General features: G+C 36.7%; 1 pseudogene; it reads right to left on the reverse strand.

Annotated features, from left to right (window-relative positions):
• Nucleotides 1-19,644, reverse strand: part of LOC149238642 (phospholipase A(1) LCAT3 pseudogene) — a 62,404-nt pseudogene extending 42,760 nt beyond the window's left edge.
• Nucleotides 19,645-20,218: the final 574 nt, after the last annotated feature.

Below are 20,218 nucleotides of genomic sequence, written 5' to 3' on the forward strand. Positions count from 1 at the left end.
AATCAAATTGATGTCTAGTGTGTTATCACTCGGAAATTTTCCCTAGAAGTTTTCAAAAGAAGGAAAGGACTGAGGTAACCACAAACCAACTTTTAAGCATAGGATCTAGCCAACCTATGGCTCAGAGAGGGCTCTCTCTCTATATGATTTAGCTTTGTTTGCTGGGATTTTAGGCTAGTTTTGAAGGTTCAGGGGGTTTTGATTTGTATTGAAGGTTGGATGGTGGAATCCTTAAAACAGATGGATAGACTGATGTCTTAGGACCATTGGGCTATGAAGTCAAATAAGGGTAGCAAAATTGGAATTAAATCATTAAAGGGAGTGTTCAAAGGGAAAGCTAGCAGAGTAAAGTGTAGGTCTTTGGGCCAGATGGGTGGAATGAGTCTTAACCAGGGTGGGGGAGCACTTAAGAATTCTTAGACCGGGATTAAAATGAGTAATAGAGGTTCGTCATGAGCAAAGGGAAATTCAGAATCCTTTACTATAGATTAGAGGGAGACTACCTAGACTAAGGAGCAATTAAGAATTCCTTAATTTAAATAATTTGCAGAAAATATTAAAACGCATAATAGTTAAAACAGAGTGCAATGAAGCAAATTATGAGATATCATTCCATATTATAGCATTCAGATTTTAAATACATTAAAGATTGTGAAAAACTTTTAAAGAAAAATAACAACACAAGAGAAAATACTTGTCTACAGTTTCGCTCTACACATGAATCCAGTGAAATGTCTTGTCTTTATTTATTAATCCAGCTTGCTGGTCCAATTAGTAATACAATAGCTTACAGTATTTGATAAAAAAAGGTCTATAGAAATGTCTAAGAATCCAACCTACATACTTCGAATGGTGAAGCATTTATACAAAAACTATTACAAAATATCTCAAAACAAACTTGAGATTTATTCTAGGAAATACAAATATCTTCTTGCAAGAAGATAGAGACAACTATTGAACTGTTTCATGCTGTCCCTTTTTATGTGGTACTGTTGTCTTTATGGCTGGATTTGTAGCCCTTTATGCTGGCTTGTAGTTGTGGTCTTTAATGCTGGAATCTTCTTTAATTTTGATCTTTGACCCTGTTGTCCTGTTTTCATCTATTTTACCTGGTTTTTCTATTTTTACTGTGTAGTAACATTTTGTTGTAAATTTCTCATAGTAAATCAGCCATTGTCTCCCACCATTTTGCATCAGGTAATTTTACATTGATCATCCTCCTATATATCTCATCAACTTTTATATACTTGGAAAAATTTGGCTTTGTGATGAATAAGTGTTTAATCTCATGCTGGAGAAAAAACAAGTCCTCGAAGGTGTTATACAAAACGTTTCCTGTTGGCATTGATTTTATAGATGAATTAATAGATTTTTCCTTAGCTAACTACCTTAATCTTTATCATAATCCATCTATGTCATAATTTTATCATTGATGACCAATGGACTAGGCAATCCTTTCTCCCTCAAAATTTGGAATTTGGCCATGAATCTATCAATGGCCACCTGCATGTTATGGCACTTTTCTTCTAAGTTCAGCATCAGGTTTCTCTTGGAAAGGACCTTTCTTATTTCCAAAATGGTTTCAGTCCTGTCTTCTATATTGAGCTCCTGAAGCTCATATCTATTTTTGTTGTTGAGGAAATGGATGAGTCTATTGGCATCCTCTGGCATGTCACCCAATTCCTCCTTGACTTTCTGAATAGCTACTATAGCTATCTTTATCAGTTATGTTTGCTCAAAAATAACTTGAATAGATGGAAAAATATCCTTGACAGAGTCAATGATATTGGCCCATAACAGTCCCTTGGCTTGCCCAAGGGGTTTCTCTAATTTCAGATCCTTTTCCAAGCTTTGACCATTTCACTCATTTTGTTGGCCTTCTGAATTTCTTATTTTTGCATAATCTATGCAAGTTTATAATCAGTCTCTAAACTTGCCACCTTTTCCTTTAGTCTATTCATTTTTGTAGCCTGAATTGACATCTCTTCCATGGCTCTAACTAATTATGCTGCCTTTTCTCCTGATGCATCTGCTGTTGTTGTAGACTCTGCTATTAATTGGAGGTGTCCTTTCCTGAAGTGGAAACTCCCTCTCTATTTCTTTTTGGATTCTTCTCCTCATTTTGAGGAGTCTGTGTGACTCGAGGGGTGCTCATGGCTCTTTCTTGCTCTTTTGGTGCCTGCAGGAAAGTGTTCTCATGAAGCTACTTTTCCAAATCAATTAGAGCATTTTTTGCATCTACCCTTGTACTATCACTGTCTACTAGGGTATTTTCCACCCATTCTGTTTGATTTTCATATGCCTCTATCTCTGGTATGGGGTGGTGGATAAAAGGTCCTAGCTTGACCTTTTTCTGTTTCTTGGTAATGAATTCCAAAGGTTCATATCTCTATACAAAATTCCTTTAGAATTTTAGGCTTTGTAGGATTAGGTCTGCCTCTTTCCCTGCCTCTCTAGAATTACATATGAAGGGACCTAACTGATATTTGATTTTGAAATTGGCCTTCTTCTTGGCATTGACAAAGTTGACCTCATCTGCATTGATGATCTGTCTATAATATTCTAAGGCAAACAACCTCATGGGGAGGTATCTTGGAAACTTATATGGTGCAAGCAGGCAACCATATATTCTGGTTTCTGCGTGGTTTTAGTAAAGGTACCAATCACCCACTTTGGTTTGTTTAGAAAGCTGGAGGATTTTTTTATCTCTGGACTTATCCTAGGTGGAGGATTTTCAGTCAGCATGGTCATGATTGGATACACAAAGGAATCTATGAAGTTAGAGTATGTATAAGGTGATCTAAACTCATGGAAAAGTGGGGTCCAAAAGATGACAGATCTAGGTTGGCCCCTGGTGTCAAGCTTCTGGAGAGTAAAAGGAAACTTATCCGACTGATAATAAAAAAATAAATGGTACAATACAGAGGAGTATTTTAAAACTCTCTCATTGCCCATTCTTATGAACTGCTCATGCATCCTATCATCTATGAAATTGGAAAAGAAATATATGATTGCAGGGGGCTTCTCTGGGGTATAAATGGACATGAAAGCAAGAATAAGTTGATCATTGTATTCACTAGTAGAGTAACCCAAAACATAGGATATCATGGTTACAATGTTTTGGCCCCATTGAGAGAAAATAGCTACTACATATGGAGGGGGGTCCTTAGGGATTTTCTTTTCCTCTATAATGAAGGTTTGAAACAACTGGGTCAATCTTAATGGGCTTAGCTTGAGATACTGGTCCAACATGTCTCCAATTGAGAGTGGGGATAGGTTAGGCCCTAGTTGGAACTGCAACATTTCATTAATTGACTCAGCTATGATAGTGAAAAGAACCTTTTGATCATGAGACATTATGGCTCTATGGCTGAGGAAGTAGCATGCATAACACATATGAACAATTTCTGGAAAGATATGAACTTGGGGAAACTGGTATATGGGCAAATTTGTAAATCCCTGTCAACCAAGGGAAGGTGGTCCAGGTCTAAATGTGGAGTGGTAATGGGTCTAACATCCATAGAGATAGGGGTAACCATAATTCAATTCTTATGGATTTGAATTATGCCCTTGGGGGTTTATCAAAGCTTTTTGGTATTTTTTAGAGGGTTTAGGCAAGTAAATTCTTTAATTGATAGTGTTTTTACTCAATTTCTTAATTTAAAATACTTCACAGGCTAAAGGTCTTGAAATTTGTAGGGGTAAGAGGTAATTTGTGGTGAAATACCTGGAAATGGGCAAATTGGCTCTGAAAATGGTGTTTTACAGTAGCTGCAGTGGTTGGTGTGGTCCTGGTATGGTTTGAAAGGTTGGCTGGGTTGTCTGCAGCCATTTTCTGTAGCAGAATTGGAAGTCTGTGAGTAATTTTGATGTTAGAGTTAGTTAATTAATATGAAAGTGATGGCGGAGTGGATTTTTTCAAAAAAAAGGGTTAAGTGTATGCGATTGCGTGTTTAGATTTATACTTAGGATAAAAGCTTTTGGTGGGTTTTTTGTGCGAACGGGTTTTACATGGGGGTGAGTAACTTTTCCTAGGTAAAAGGTGTCCACCATAGGAAAGTGTGATTTTATTAGGGAAATGAGGGGAAATGAAGGGAGATGAAGGGGGAATGTGTTTTTATGAAGGGGTTCTAGTACTTGTCCCCCTAAGTCGTTAAGCCGAGGGTCTGGTCCCTCCGAAAGTTAGAGAAATGCTCTGAGCCTTTTTGACTTGTAGGATTTAAGTACTAGAACTTATTTATGCGAAATTAGTGAAGTAAACGAGTGAAATGGATGCAGGTATGTTAAATAAACCATATTGTGAACCATTTTCTTTGCTTTGTTCACTTCTTATGCTCATTTGAAATATGCATTTAAAACAATGACATAAGTGATTTTGTGTAATCACATGATATTTCTGTAACATTTCTACTACTTACCCATTTACTCATCCTACCATTTTTATTCATTTTATTTGGGTGCATTTAAGCTAGCAAACCCTTATCAATCTTTTCTTTCCTTTTACAAAGTAAACTATCTTATTCTAACCTTATATCATCCAAGGGCTCAGATTAAACTGATGACCTCCTTTTATTTACTCTACCTTTTTAATGATCTGCCAAGATTACACTGTTTGGTAAGATTTTATTCTCTAACTATAAACATAAAATTCAAAGCATGGTATAAAAAAGATTAAATAGTTTGATTACCAAGGATTGTGGCATGAGTAATAAGCTGTACACAATCATTTATTATGCATAAAAGTAAATAGTAGTGGAATTTTGACTTACACACTTTCATGGTCTCTTTTTGTCTTTTGTGGTTCATACATCATTCTTTTTTGACCTTTTCTTCCTCTTTTTATCCCTTGATTATTCTTTTAAGACAAGAGAGAAAATTGAGTGTTCTTATTCATTAGGTAACTCATGTTTATATACAAAAATAAAAACGGATCAGTTCATCTTCTAGATGACTGTCCATTTCACCCATCCGTTTCGGATTAGGTGTCAACATTCCCCCCCTTAATCTGAAGGGATGTTAGTGAGTCCAAGCATCGTTCTGAATCTTTCAAGCTTTTCTCTTCCAAGCGATTTGGTGAAGATGTCTGCAATTTGCTCGTTTGTGGAAAAATGACGAAGATGGATTGTTTTGGCCTCAACATGATGTCGGATCAGATGATATTTAGTATTGATGTGCTTAGTACGATCATGGAACTTTGGATTCTTGGCCAACTTTATTGCAGATGTGTTATCAATCATGAGTGGAGTAGATTGTATTTCTTTTACTTGCAAATCTTCAAGAATTTTCCTGAGCCACACAATTTCTTTCGTTGCTTCAGCTGCTGCCACGTATTCTGCTTCTGTTGTGGAATCTGCTGGTACTGATTGTTTGCGTGATCTCCAGGAGACAGCTCTTGATCCAAGACTCATAGCATATCCTGAAGTAGATACCCTAGTTTCTTTGTCTCCATCGAAGTCTGAATCAAAGTATCCAATCAAGTTGAAGTCGTCCACCTGTGTATACTTGATTCCAAGGTCTTGAGTTCCCTTCAAGTACCTTAGAACTCTTTTTGCAGCAGACCAATGTCCCTCACAAGGCTTTTGCATAAACCTGGAGAGGATTCCAACAGCAAATGAAATGTCTGGTCTGGTAGTAGTGAGGTAGATGAGACTTCCTACAAGCTGTCTATACTTTGTTGCATCCTCAAACTCCTTTCCTTCAATAGATGTGAGCTTCAAGTTTTGTTCCATTGGAGTAGAAAGGGGATTGCACTATGTCATGCCAAATCTATTTAACAAATATCCAATGTATTTCTTTTGAGAAAGAAATATGGACTTTGGATGTTGGGTTACTTCAATGCCAAGATAGTAATGAACATAGCCCAAATCAGTCATTTCAAAAAAATTTCCTAATTCTTTCTTTATGGATGCAATATAGCTTTCATTGTTCCCTGTCATTAAAAGATCGTCTACATATACCACAAGATATGCAACTGTTTTGCCAACTTTCTTGACAAATAAAGTTGCATCATCAAGATCAAAATGTTTGAAGTTGAGTTTCAGAAGATGCTCAGTTAGTTTTTCATACCAGGCTCGTGGTGCTTGTTTGAGGCCATACAAGGACTTCACAAGTTTGCATACTTTGTGTTCATGTCCTTTCACAGCAAATCCTTCAGGGTGGGACATAAAAACATTCTCTTTTAGATCTCCATTCAAGAATGCAGTTTTTACATCCATTTGATGGACTTTCCAACCGTTCTGAGCAGCTAGTGCAAAGAGTGTCCGGATGGTGGCCCATTTTGCTGTGGGAGCAAAAGTTTCCTCATAATCGACCCCTTCCTTCTGTGCAAAACCTTTTGCCACAAGCCTAGCTTTGTGCTTGTCAAGTGAGCCATCAGCTTTGTACTTGTTCTTGTAGACCCACTTGCAGCCAATTGGTTTGGTTCCAAATGGAGGATCAACCAGCTTCCAAGTGCCGTTCTTTATGAGGGCATCATACTCCTTCTGCATCGCTTCTTTCCATTCATCATGAGAAGCAGCTTCTTTGAAGGAAGTTGGTTCAAAATCTGTAGACAAGTTCAATTCACAATCATAAGTAACATCCATATCAACAGGTGAATTAGAGTTATCTACATCACCTCCATCTTGTCGGTTTGTATTTCTGGTTCCTGTTTTTCCAATTTCATCAGGATGAACACTTTCAAGTGTCTTTGTCAGCCACTTTGGGGGACCTTTATGAGATGGTCTAGGTTGTTCTGTTGATTGAGTTGGGACTGAATCAAGATTAAGTCTCCCAATTCTATCAATTACATCACTTAAAGCATCATCCGTTGTTGGAGTGTCATGCAGGGGAGTTTGTTCTTCAGAAGGAGATTCCACATGTTGATCCAGTATAGGAATCCCCCCTTCAAGATGTGGAATCTGATTATCAAACTCTTGGAATGATTTCGGTTTTGTGAATCTATCCAAGCGATCAAGTTGCCGCTCAACAACACTGTCAGATTTGGATGATTCAAGAAAAATGACATCTCTAGATAAAACAAACTTTTTATTTACTTCATCATAGAGGCGGTATGCTTTAGATGTGTTTGAATACCCCAGGAAGATACACTTACGACTTCTAGCACCAAGTTTGTTTCTATGTACCTTTGGTATTAAAGCATAACAGGTGGAACCAAAAACCCTGAGATGTTTTACCGAAGGAACATGTCCATACCACAATTCATAAGGAGTCTTGTTTCTTATAGCACTAGATGGACATCTATTCTTTATATATGCAGCACATAGAACAGCATCAGCCCAAAACATTGTCTTTACATTTTTGAAGAAAAGCATGGATCGTACCATATTCAAAATTGTTCTGTTCATTCTTTCAGCTACACCATTCTGTTGAGGATTATAAGGGACAGTTGTTTGATGTTTAATCCCATGTTGGCGAAGATAGTGTTCAAATTCATTTGATGTATATTCTTTTCCATTATCAGTGCAAATAGACCCAATATGAGATTGTGCATCATTTTCAATCCATTTATGAAAATTCTTGAATGTTTGAAAAGCATCAGATTTGTTCTTCAAAAAATAAACCCAACACATTCTGGTGTAATCATCAATAAATGTCATGATATATTTATTTCCATTTGCAGAAGGAACAGGCATTGGACCACATAAATCTGAATGAATAAGTTCAAGCTTTCTATGTGCTCTTGAATGTGAATCATGAAAAGACTGTTTGCTATGCTTTCCTAGAATGCAAGCATCACATTGTTTATGTTTTCTAGGAATTGTAGGCAAACCAGCAACACCATTTTTCTTCAACAAGCGGAGACTATCATAGTTTAAATTTCCAAATCTAGCATGCCATAATAAACTTGATGGAAGTGCACCTTCTTCATGATGAGAAATATATGAGAAATGTTGTGCATGAGCAGAGGTTCCTTGCAATTTAAGAAGTCTTTCTTCTTCTATACCCCTCATGACAAGTGAGTGGTCAGATGCCTTTCTTACCTCAAGCTTGCCATCAAACATGTGAATGGAGTGACCTTGTTGGCGGATGTGGACCAGGGACAGCAAGTTTCTCTTGAGTTGTGGGAGATATAGAACATGATCCAGAAGAAAGTCTGGAAGACCAGGCAGTTTAAGCCTGATTGTGCCAAGCCCTGATGGCTTGATTTTTGACTGATCTGCAAAGTATACTGCTCCATCAACATTGTCAGTGAAATCTTCAAAGAAATCTTTCCTATGATTCATATGACAGGTTGCTCCTGAATCAAGCAACCAGTCATTTTTCGAAGAAGCAAGTGAAGCATTAAACAAATCTTCATTTACTCCAATGTTACATTGTGCCTCAATATAGTGAGCAGATTCAGGTGCTTTACCTTTGTCTGTGTCATCAGTTTTACCTTTCTGCTGATTTCTTCTTTGCTCAACTTTGTCCCATGGTAGCTTGCATGTAGAAGCATCATGTGATCCATTTCGTTTGCATCGAATGCAATGCAGATCTGCCTTTTCTGTTTGAGAATGTCTGCCCCCCCTGCCTCTAAAGTATCTTCCTCTTCCTCTTCGTCCACCTCTTCCTCTTGTAGAATCTTGAGCAAGATGCTTTTCTTTGTGAGCAAGGCAAACAGTCTCTTCAGAAGATTCAGGGACTGTTTTCTTTCCAAAGGCTTTCTCTCTTTCAGCAAACGTTTTCACAAGAGAGTCAAAGGTTATATCTTTAAGATTTCCATTTGCTTGTAAAGACTCAAGATAATTGGAGTAGGTAGGATAGAGTGATTTGAGAAAGGCAATAAGAGAGATATCCAGCTCAACCTTAGTGGATTTAATATCATGCATTATAGAATTTATTTCAGATGCAAGAGCAAGAGGATCATTATTTTTCAGTTCAAGAGTGAAGAGTTTAATCATGAGCTGAACAACTTCAAGTGCAGAATGTGTATCATAGAGTTCTTTCAGCTTTTGTAGAGCTTCAAAGGCAGTGGAATAGGATGAAATATGACGACTTACTTCTTCGTTTACAGATGCTGCGATCAATGCATAGGCTTTGTTGTTCTTGTTTTCCCAAATGGCGAGTTCTTTGTCTGACGTAGGCTGCACTGGGTCTTTTTCTTCTTCTCCGACACACACTCCTTTCCACAACTCATTGTAGATGAGGGTGTGTTTTACCATCCGAGACCATTCAGAATAGTTCTCCTTGCCAGTGAGAACTATTCCTACCATAGAAATGATTGAATGCATTCTGTAAAAAAATTACTTCTGCTGATAAAAAATCCTTACGTTACAACCTTCAAATCCCTCTAATATTTGCTAAAAAGAAATATCAACATTTCATTGTACATATCACTGCAATACTACTGTTTTGAAAAAAATGCGCAAGGCATCACTTCAATGTATTAATATATCACTTCAATATATCAATATATATCATGTAATACTACAGATGATCAATATATATCATGTAATACTACAGATGCTTTAGACCCAAAACTGCTCAACCAAAAACTGCTATCATCACATAAAACTGCTCAATCAAAACTGCTATCATACCATCACATAAAACTGCTCAACCAAAACGAGGCTGTGGAATATTTAAAAGGCTCGCACTGCCAAATCAGTAACTCATCAAAAAAAAACTTTGTTTACAATACGTTGATGACAATACTCTGCTCTGACACCAGTTTACAATACCAACCAAGTTACAGCAATGACATATCTCTGAAAAAAAAAGACGGGATCATTAAGAGGCCGCAGCCAAAAAGTTTTCTGTGGCGCTGAAGTATACAGGAGTGTCTTTGGCCCAATTTTTAAACACCAATGACCAGATCCAAACACCGCAGAAGTTCCAAGCACCGCACGGCTCAAGGGGCGCAGCAAGACACGGAAAATGATGAAGTCGGGGGGCCAAAATATTGAATAGCCAGAGGGGTTACACGTATTTGGCACAGCTTTGCATTATGCATCCTCAAAAGGAAATTTCTCCGGCTGATTTGTTCTCCACTGTACATACGTTGCACGACAGACTTGTCTTGTTCGAGGGCGATTGCGTTTTACAGGATTGTATAACAGCTACGAAGAAGGGACCATAAAAAAAACACCCTAACCCCTTTTAGATAGCAAGAGCAGCGTACTCAAGATGTATTCACGGCGGCCACTGCTGCTTTAGAATGTGGTGGTGTAGAGAATTATGGTGCTAATTCACACCCTCAAAACCGAGTCCACACTCAAGAAACCGATACTACTCAACTCACTTGCGCTGTGCTACCCACAGCGTTACTCAAGATGTATTCGGATGGGCAAGGTATTAACTGTAATATCAATGGAGGCACAATTTATATGCGTATGGGAGAGCGCATGGAGGACTGTTGAAGGGTGGACTGTAATCCGCTACCAATGGAAAATCCAGGCCAGTGCTTGGATAGAAGGAATTACTGCACAGGTTTGTGCTATACGGCATCTATGCCCTCAATATTCAAAAAACGCATCAACGCTCAGGGATATTGAATATCAAGAATGCACATTCAGCAGCGCAGAGGCACGCAGTCTCAGGTGTAACTGAAATGCACAGGGCAGAGGGCGCAGTGTCAGGACAGAGGGCTCAGTCTCAGGACAGAGGCAGGAGTTACAGCTATTTTGGGACCTGTGCTCTGATACCATGTCAGGCCAGGGTAACTCCACGCAGGACAAGAGAGAAAACTGAGTGTTCTTATTCATTAGGTAACTCATGTTTATATACAAAAATAAAAACGGATCAGTTCATCTTCTAGATGACTGTCCAGTTCACCCATCCGTTTCGGATTAGGTGTCAACAATTTGTTAATACGGAAAACATTTGCAGAAAGCAAAGGTATGTACAATATTACAAGGCTTAACCTTATTCATTCAAAATTATGACTCCTATTGGTATAGGAACCTAATAGTGGCTCCACTTGGGGATGGCATTTTCTAGTGAAATGTCAAGAACTTTCAAGATCAGTGGCGTTTGAATTGTGGTTAATGTTACCTTGCAAAATTTTCCTCTATTCCTATGCACTATTGATACTTTATGACAGTAGATCTTTCAAAGCTTAGGGCCTTCTCTTCAGGCTTCAACTTCAAAAATCACCATCCAATCCAAACTAAAATTTTGAAAATAGAATATGTACAAACAGGAAATGAAAAAATTAGCAACTAGGCTCAAAGTAATGTTTTAGCATTCGACCATTCATTGGCCCACCTTCTGCTTCTGTACCATCAAGTTCTCTCAGGAAGAAAGCATTATTCCCTCTGTAAGCATAGATGACATATGGGCCTTTCCATAGGAAATCAAATTTCCCATGTTTTACTTTATCTTCCTTCCTTGAATCCCACTTGAGCACCTTGTCACCAAGGTAGAAATCTTCAACTTTGGTTCTTTTATCAAAAAACTTTTTAACCCTTTCCTGCACAACTTGAGACCTGATGTAGACCTCTTCTCTGGTTTGTTGAAGATGAATAGTTTGGTTGATTCTTCTTTGGATACTATTGAGTTCAACCTAAAATTCTTGAAGCATCTTCATTACTCGTACTCCCAAAGAGGATGGAAAGACAGCTTCCATCCCATAAACTAGTTGATAGGGAGAAGTACCAATTGATTTCTTAGTGGTCAATTTGTCTACCCATAAGGCATTGACTAGCTTTTTGTTCCAAGTTTCCTTATTGTCCTCCAGTAACTTCTTGATGATGTTTACCAGGCTTTCGTTTGAAGATTTTTCCAGTCCATTTCCATGAGGGTAATAGGCTATAGAATGACTCGATATGATACTTGTTGCAGAAATATATCATTCTTTTGGATTTAAAGGCTGCTGCATTATCACTAATGAGCTTAGTTGGACATCCAAATCTTGATAGAATATTAGTTTCAAGGAAGGTTATGATAACAGCGCCAGTAGCTTGCCTTGAAGGTATGGCCTCTATCCATTTTGTGAAATAGTGTTGTGGCTGTGAGGATCCATTTGTGTTGGGCAGAGGAGGGTAGGTGAATTTCACCAATGAAGTCTAAACCCCATTGTTGAAAAGGTATTTCCACACAAATTGGCTTGAAGGGAAAAGGTAAAAGATTTTTCTTTCCCTCAAAAATTTGACATTTGTGACAGGAGGTCACATATTTCTTGACATCAAAAAACAAGGTAGGCCAGTAGAAACCATCTCTAAGGATTTTATCTGCAATGGTCTTCCAATAAAGGTTTCCTCCACAGTCACCTGCATGAAACTCTTGCAATACTCTGTTAGATTAATCTTTTAATAAGCAATTAAGGAGAATACCTTCATTATCTCTCCAAAACAAAGCATTGTCTAATATACAAAATTTGAAGGATTTCATCTTTAAAAACCTGCTTTTAGTCCTAGATAATTCGGGAGGAGCTTGTAAGTTCTATAAAACATGAATAATATCAGCATACCAAGGTGATTCAATAAAGGCGTGGTTGATTAGTGGAGTCGCCATCTCCTCTCCATCATCTATTGTTGTAGTAAAGTTTATATCCAAGGCCTGACAATTTGATTCGGCCATGAGTTTGGCTAAACCTTGGCCCTTGATTAACTTAGTAGGTTTGATTTCTATATCATACTCTAAAATAGTAGCAATCCACTTTCCCCTCTTTCCATCTGGACCTTCCTGAGTTAGGATGTCTTTGACTACTGAATTTGGAACGTAGGCCACTATATGAGAATATAAAATGTATACCCTGAAATCCTTAATGGCTTTAACTAAAGCCAATGCTTGTTTTTCCATTATATTGTATTTTAAGGGAGCATCTCTCAGGGCTTTGCTAAAGAAAACAATAGGTTATTCATAGCCCTGGTCATTTTTCTACAATAGAACCGCAACTATTGTGTGCTCAAAAGCAAAGGAAAATAAGATGAAATCTCTGTCAAATTTAGGACTAATTAACACAGGTGTTTTAGTTAAGGCTAGTTTAATGTCTTCAAAAGATTTTTTAGCCTCAACAATCCATTTTATGGTCGAATCTTTTTTCAACATATTGTTAAGTGATCTAATTAATTATGCTAGATTAGATATAAATCTTCTAAGAAAGTTAATTTTTCCTAAAAAAGCATGTAACTCTCTAATGTTCCTTGGGTGTTGTATTTGCAAGATGGCTTCTATTCTCACGGGGTCTATTCTTATGCCATCTTTTGAGGTAATGTTACCTAACAACTTTCCTTCTTCTAACCCAAACAAAGACTTCTTGGGGTTCAAAGAAATTCCATATTTCCTGCATTTAATAAATACTTGCCTTAGATGATCCAAATGTTTATTTTCAAATTTTGAAAAAAAAGTAATGTCATCTAGATATAACACAAGGAAATCATGAATTTATTTTGCAAAGGCTATATCCATATCCCTCTGGAAAGTGGCTCTTGCATTCATTAGCCCAAAAGACATTTTCACATACATAAATGTGCCCCAAGGAGTAGTGAAGGCAGCCTTGGGTTGGTCATCTGGATGAACCAAAATTTGATTGTAACTAGAAAACATATCCAACAATGAGATTTTGGTTGATCCAACTACCCTTTGTAAAATGTGATCCATTTTGGGGAGCAGGTGATTATCTTTTAGTGACACTTTGTTGAGGTTCCTGAGATCCACATAGAGTCTAATCTCACTAGTTTTCTTCCTAGTTGGCACCAAGTTTGAGACCCAATCAAAAAACTTGATTGGTGCAATTATTTTGGCATCATACATCCTCTGAATTTCTTTTTCAATTGAAGGTAATAAGACAGGATTAATCCTCCTTAGTTTTTGTCTGAATGGCTTTTAATTTTCTTTAATAGGAATTGTGTGTTGGATGATGTTGGTGTCATAGGATTTGAGGTCCTCATAACTCCAAGAAAAAACATCCTAAAATTCTTTCAACAACTCAATGTATTTTACTTTTTCAGTGGGAGGTAATGATTTTGAAAGTTTGACCAATTTTGGATTTTCACTGGTGCCTATATTACATTCCTCTATATCAGACCTTACTAGTTCCATTTTAGGTTTCCTAGGAACATCATTTGAATCAAATAAATCTTCCAGAGGTGTTAATCTCTTTGGTAAGAAGTTATCCTTGAGATTAATTACTTCAGTTTCTTCACTAATAATTTCATCAATATCAATTTTCTCTAAGTTATCTACATCCAATTTAGTAAATTTAGTTGGGTTAAATATATCTAGTTCATCACCTTCTATCTCATTTATTGCTTACTCATCCTTAGAGTCAGGATCTATGGATGTATCAGTATCTATGTTGTTATTTACAAATTCTTCTTCTAAAATTAAAAAGTTATTTATCTGTTTATCATTAGAAAATGCTTGCCAATTCTTCAAATTATCTGGAATTGCAGGTCTATGCCTAACTTCAGCAGTGTAGTAATGGTTAGGTTGGAAGGGTAACTTGCAAGTACTGGAAAACATTGCTAAACTATGAGCTTGCATATTGTGTTTTCTATGGATTACTGCAAGCTTTGTTTCTAGGAAAGTATTAAGTATTTCTGCAATAGTTCCTCTATAACAACTTAATCTAGGGTCCTTTGTCATATATATACAACATCTATTTATTTTATAATTAGTTCAGAGTCTCCCATGATAGAAACTCTTTTAGCTCCTAGATTCCTAACTAATTTAAGACCTAAAATTAATGCTTCATACTCGGCCATATTGTTAGTACATTTAAAATTTAGTTTGTATGCATGGCCTTCTGAGTGACTATTCTCCAAATTATATATCCACACTCTTGTTCCTGCTCCAAACTTAATGACTGACCCATCAAATTCAAGATGCCATAATATCTCATGCTCATAATTTTCACTATCTAGTGCAACAAACTTTTCATCACTTACAACAATTTGGGCACTTTGTTCATTGAAAAATTCTTAAGTTTGGTTAGTTTCAATTTGTGTAGAAACTACAATTTCTTTTGCTTCTATATCACTATTGTCTAAGATAGTTTCTTGTGTGTGATCAACATTATACAAAATAAAAGAATCAATGTCTGAGTGTATGGAGTAGATGGGAAAGTTTTGAGGCCGATTCTAGCTACTTACCATGTATTTCATTAAGGTTTCTCGATATAGTTTCTTAGGTTGTCCAAAAATAGAAATTGTTGCATATGAAATATCTAGTTGTAAATATCCCTGAAGTTTGGCTCCCCATGATCTGGATAACAGCATGCCATACTTTGGTGGGATGTCAGCAACTACAATATCCATAAGGATGCTTTTGGCAGGATATTGGACTAAAGTAACACACAAATCTTTAATCAATCCTAGACACTTTACTTGACTTGAGTCAAATGAGAATAAGTCCTTGTAAGGCCTTGTAATGTCTAGGTTTAATTTCTCCATTACTGATTTGGGCATTAAGTTGCGAGAGGCCCTAGAATCCAACATTGCATTGTGTAAAATTTTATCATGGACACTAAGGCTGATGTAAAAAGGTGGAACTCCTCCTTCTACTAGTTTGCCATTAACATCTAGACCAAATATGAGTTTTGGTTGGTCGACAAACAAATTGACAGAATCCTCATTTTTGGCAATGTTTAAGGTCTGGTTTATTTGTGATTTGTAAGTTTCATTCTTGATCAGTTCTGTTAAAGGAACTGAAATGTTAAGTTTTTCTGTCTCTGCTACCAGATTAAATGGTGAAGAAACTTTTTCTATTTGAAGATTTTGGGTTTTTGAAGCAGGCATTTGAGTAGATTTGCCTCCCTTTCCTTTATTGGGGATCTCCTTATGTGTATTTTCAGATCTAGTGCTTTGAGTTATCTACTAGTTCCTTAGGTGGAATTGAGGTGGATGGTTGATCAGAGGTTATATCTACAATGGTGGGACCAAAAGGATTTGGGTTCTGCCTAGGGAGAATTTGGAGGATTTTTGAAACATGAGCTTCTTTTATTTTCTTAGACTGAATTTGTACTGTTTTCTTGTCTTGGTCAAGGACATCAGTGTTCTTTTTGCTTCTTAGATTATATTGTTTATGCACTTCAAAGATGGCAGAATCATATCCTTGTTTGTAATCAAATGACTCTCTAGACTAGATTTGCAATTGTTGCAGCATATGCAATTCCTTCTCATCTTCGGTTAGAAAGACAATATCCTCATCATCTAATCAAATTAGGTTAATTTGTGTATCTTTTTTTGGATCTTTTGACTAGGATGTTTCTTCATAATTTTCTTAAAAAGGAGGCCTAATGTTCTGATCCGGTCCATTTTTCTCAGTGTTTTGATTTTGGTTTTTTCTAAAATTTGGGTTTCTAACTGGAGGTACTTGTTGGTTATCCCATTGGGGTTTCCTTTCTATGTTATCTATTCTATCCATTAGTCTTTCCGTACTTTTGGCTAAACTATCTATTTTGATGTCAGATGGTGAAGCTTCATCTTTAGTTGTCCCTCTCTTTTCATTTCTAACTATAGCTCTTTTAGCTAACAAATTAGCTTCAACACTAATAGCTACACTTTGCATTTCTTCTAATGTTGGGGGGTTTCTTTCCCTAAGCTGGAATGCCATATCTGTGTCAAAACCATCAGGGAAATTTATTAATGGCAAGTCAGGTGGAGGTCTAAGATTAACTGGGATGGTGTTATATATACTGTTGAATCTAGTGCAGTAACCTTGAACAGTTTCATTAGGTACACTTCTAATATTTTCATATTCTGAAAGGATTTGTAGGGGGTTCTTTTTCTTTTCCCATCTATTCAAAAATTTCTGATGGAATGCTTCTAAACTATCAATACTATTATTAGGCAATGATCTAAACCATTTCCTAACATTACTAGCAAAAGTCTGAGCAAATAGTCTCATTTGAACATTCACAATATCAATTTCATGCAATTCAAAGTAATCTGTCATCTTATTGACATGTTGCTCTGTAGTGTAGTGTCCTGTACCATCAAATTGAACAATTTTTCTCTAGTATTCTGCTGGCATAGCACCAAGTGGGGTAGGTAAAACAAGAGGAGCATATCTGTTTATCATGGTTGTAGGTTGGGAGAGGTTAAGATGTGGATGAAGAATGGATGAAGAACAAGGACTAGTAGGTGGTGAATGGGAGATGATAGGTTGGTGAGGAAGAATAGGTACAAATGGTGGTGAAGAATGGACTTCAAAAGGTACTATTGATGAATTTGAGGGGAACAATGGTGAACTTAAAGTAATGGAAGATTTTTCAGAAAGCTCAAGGGTTGTGGAAGTATTAACAGATGATTGTGGAGATTTCAGAATGTACTCGTCAATGGATTTGTTGGCCTGTTGAACTTCAAGGTCTGCAATGAATTCTGGATCTAGAACAGTTTCACTGAGTGCACTTTCAGATTTTGTTCTAAATAACAAAAGATCAAATGACTCATCAAATTCAAGTTCTTCTAGAAATAACCATTCATGAGGGCATGAATTGGCTTTAATTATAGGTGTCTGATTAACTGAACTTTCTTCTTTTTTGGATTTTCTTGAAGTCAGGTTGGGATTGTCAAATAATGGGGCGGGATTTGGGTCTGGATTAGCTCTACTAAAATGAGACTTCCTGGAAGCCAGAATTTCAAACTTTTTAATTGTTTTTGTGAGATTTTTTGAAAGAACTTCCCACAAATGACTTTAAGAGGCTTAAAATAAAAATTTAGAATTTTCTTAAAGCTTTATTAAGACTGAAGATTTGAAGTCCCCAATGAAGTCGCCACTATGTTATCACTCAGAAATTTTCCCTAGAAGTTTTCAAAAGAAGGAAAGGACCTAGGTAACCACAAGCCAACTTTTAAACATAGGCTCTAGCCAACCTATGGCACAAAGAGAGCTCTCTCTATATGATTTAGCTTTGTTTGTTGGGATTTTAGGCTAGTTCTAAAGGTTCAGGGGGTTTGGATTTGTATTGAAGGTTGGATGGTGGAATCCTTAAAACAAATGCGTAGAATGATGTCTTAGGACCATTGGACTATGGAGTCAAAGAAGGGCATCAGAACTAGAATTAACTCATTAAAGGGAGTGTTCAAAAGGCAAGCTAGCAGAGTAAAGTGCAGGTCTTTGGGCCAGATGGGTGGAATGAGTCTTAAACAGGGTGGGAGAGCACTTAAGAATTCTTAGACTGGGATTAAAATGAGGAATAGAGGTTATCATGAGAAAAGGGCAATTCAGAATCCTTTACTATAGATCAGAGGGAGACTACCTAGACTAAGGAGCAAATATGAATTCCTTAATTTAGATAATTTGCAGAAAACATTAAAATGCATAATAGTTAAAACAGAGTGCAATGAAGAAAATTCTGAGATATCATTCCATATTATAGCATTCAGATTTCAAATACATTAAATATTGTGGAAAAATTTTAAGGAAAAATAACAACACAAGAGAAAATACTTGTCTGCACTTTCGCTCTACATATGAATCTAGTGAAATGTCTTGTCTTTATTTATTAATCCAGCTTGCTTGTCCAATCAATGATACAATATCTTAAATTCTTTGATCAAAAAGGTATATAGAAATGTCTAAAAATCCACCCTACATACTTTGAATGGTGAAGTATTTATACAAAAACTATTACAAAATATCTCAAAACAAACTTGAGATTTATTCTAGGAAATACAAATATTTTCTTGCAAGAAGATAGACACAACTATTGAATTGTTTCATGCTGTCCCTTTTTATGTGGTACTGCTATCTTTATGGTTGGATTTGTAGCCCTTTATGTTGGCTTGCAGTTGTGGTCTTTCATGCTGGAATCTTCTTCAATTTTGATCTTTCACCTGATACTCTTTGACCCTGATACTCTTTGACCCTGCGGTCCTATTTTCATCTGTTTTACCTGGTTGTTCTACTTTTACTATGCAGTAACTTTTTGCTTTAAATTTCTCACAGTCAATCAATCATTGTCTCCCACCATTCTGCATAAGGTAATTTGACATTCATCATCCTCCTATATATCTCATCAGCTTCGGTATACTTGGAAAAATTAGATTTGTGATGAATAAGTGTTTAATCTCATTCGGGAGAAAAAACAAGTTCTCAAAGGTGTTATACAAAACTTTTCCTGTTGACATTGCTTTTATAGATGAAGTACTAGTTTGTTCCTTAGCCAACTGCCTTAATTTGTTATCATAGTCTAGCTGTGTCATAAGTTTATCATTGATGACCAATGGACTAGGCAACCCTTTCTCCCTCAAAATTTGGAATTTGGCCATGAATCTATCAATGGCCACCTACGTTATGGCACTTTTCTTCTAAGTTCAACATCAGGTTTCTCTTGGAAAGGACCTTTCTTATTTCCAAAATGGTTTCAGTATTGTCTTCTATATTGAGCTCCTAAAGCTCATATCTATTTTTGCTGTTGAGGAAATGGATGATTCTATTGGCATCCTTTGGCATGTCACCCAATTCCTCCTTAATTTTTTGAATAGCTATTGTAGCTATCTTTATCAATTCCGTTTGCTGAAGAATAACTTCAATAGATGGCCAAATATCCTTGACAGAGTCAATGATATTGTTCCATAACAATTCCTTGGCTTGCTCAAGGGGTTTCTCTAATGTCAAATCCTTTTCCAAGGCTTTGACCCTTTCACTCATTCTGTTGGCCTTCCGAGTTTCTTCCTTTTGCATAATCGGTGCAAGTTTATAATCAGACTCTAAACTTGCCACCTTTTCCTTTAGTCTATTCATTTCTATAGCATGAACTGACATCTTTTCCATGGCTCTAACTAATTTTGATTCCTTTTCTCCTGATGCATCTATTGTTGTTGTAGACTCTACTGTTAATTGGAGGTGTCCATTCCTGAATTGGAAGCTCCTTCTCTATTTCTTTTTGGATTCTTATCCTCATTCTTAGGAGTCTGTGTGACTGTAGGGGTGTTCATGGCTCTTTCTTTCTCTTCTGGTACTTGCAGGAAAGTGCTCTCATCAAGCTGCTTTTCCAAATCAATCAGAGCATTTTCTACATCTACCCTTGTACTGTCACTGTCTACTAGAGTATTTTCCACCCATTCTGTTTTATTTGCATATGCCTCTATCTCTAGTATGGGGTGGTGGATAAAAGGTCCTAGCTTGAACTTTTTCCTTTTCTTGGTAATGAATTCCAAAGGGTCATATCTCCATAAAAAACTTTGGAATTTTAGGCTTTGTAGGATTAGGTCTGCCTCTTTCCCTGCCTCTCTGGAATTACATATGAAGGGACCTAACTGATCTTTGATTTTGAAATTGGCCTTCTTCTTGGCATTGACAAAGTTGACCTCATTTGCATTGATGATCTGTCTATAATATTCTAAGG

This window comes from Pinus tabuliformis, chromosome 8 (assembly GCF_031772625.1).
Source record: "Pinus tabuliformis cultivar Carrire ecotype Pingquan chromosome 8, CPIR1, whole genome shotgun sequence".
Taxonomy (NCBI): Eukaryota; Viridiplantae; Streptophyta; class Pinopsida; order Pinales; family Pinaceae; genus Pinus; species Pinus tabuliformis.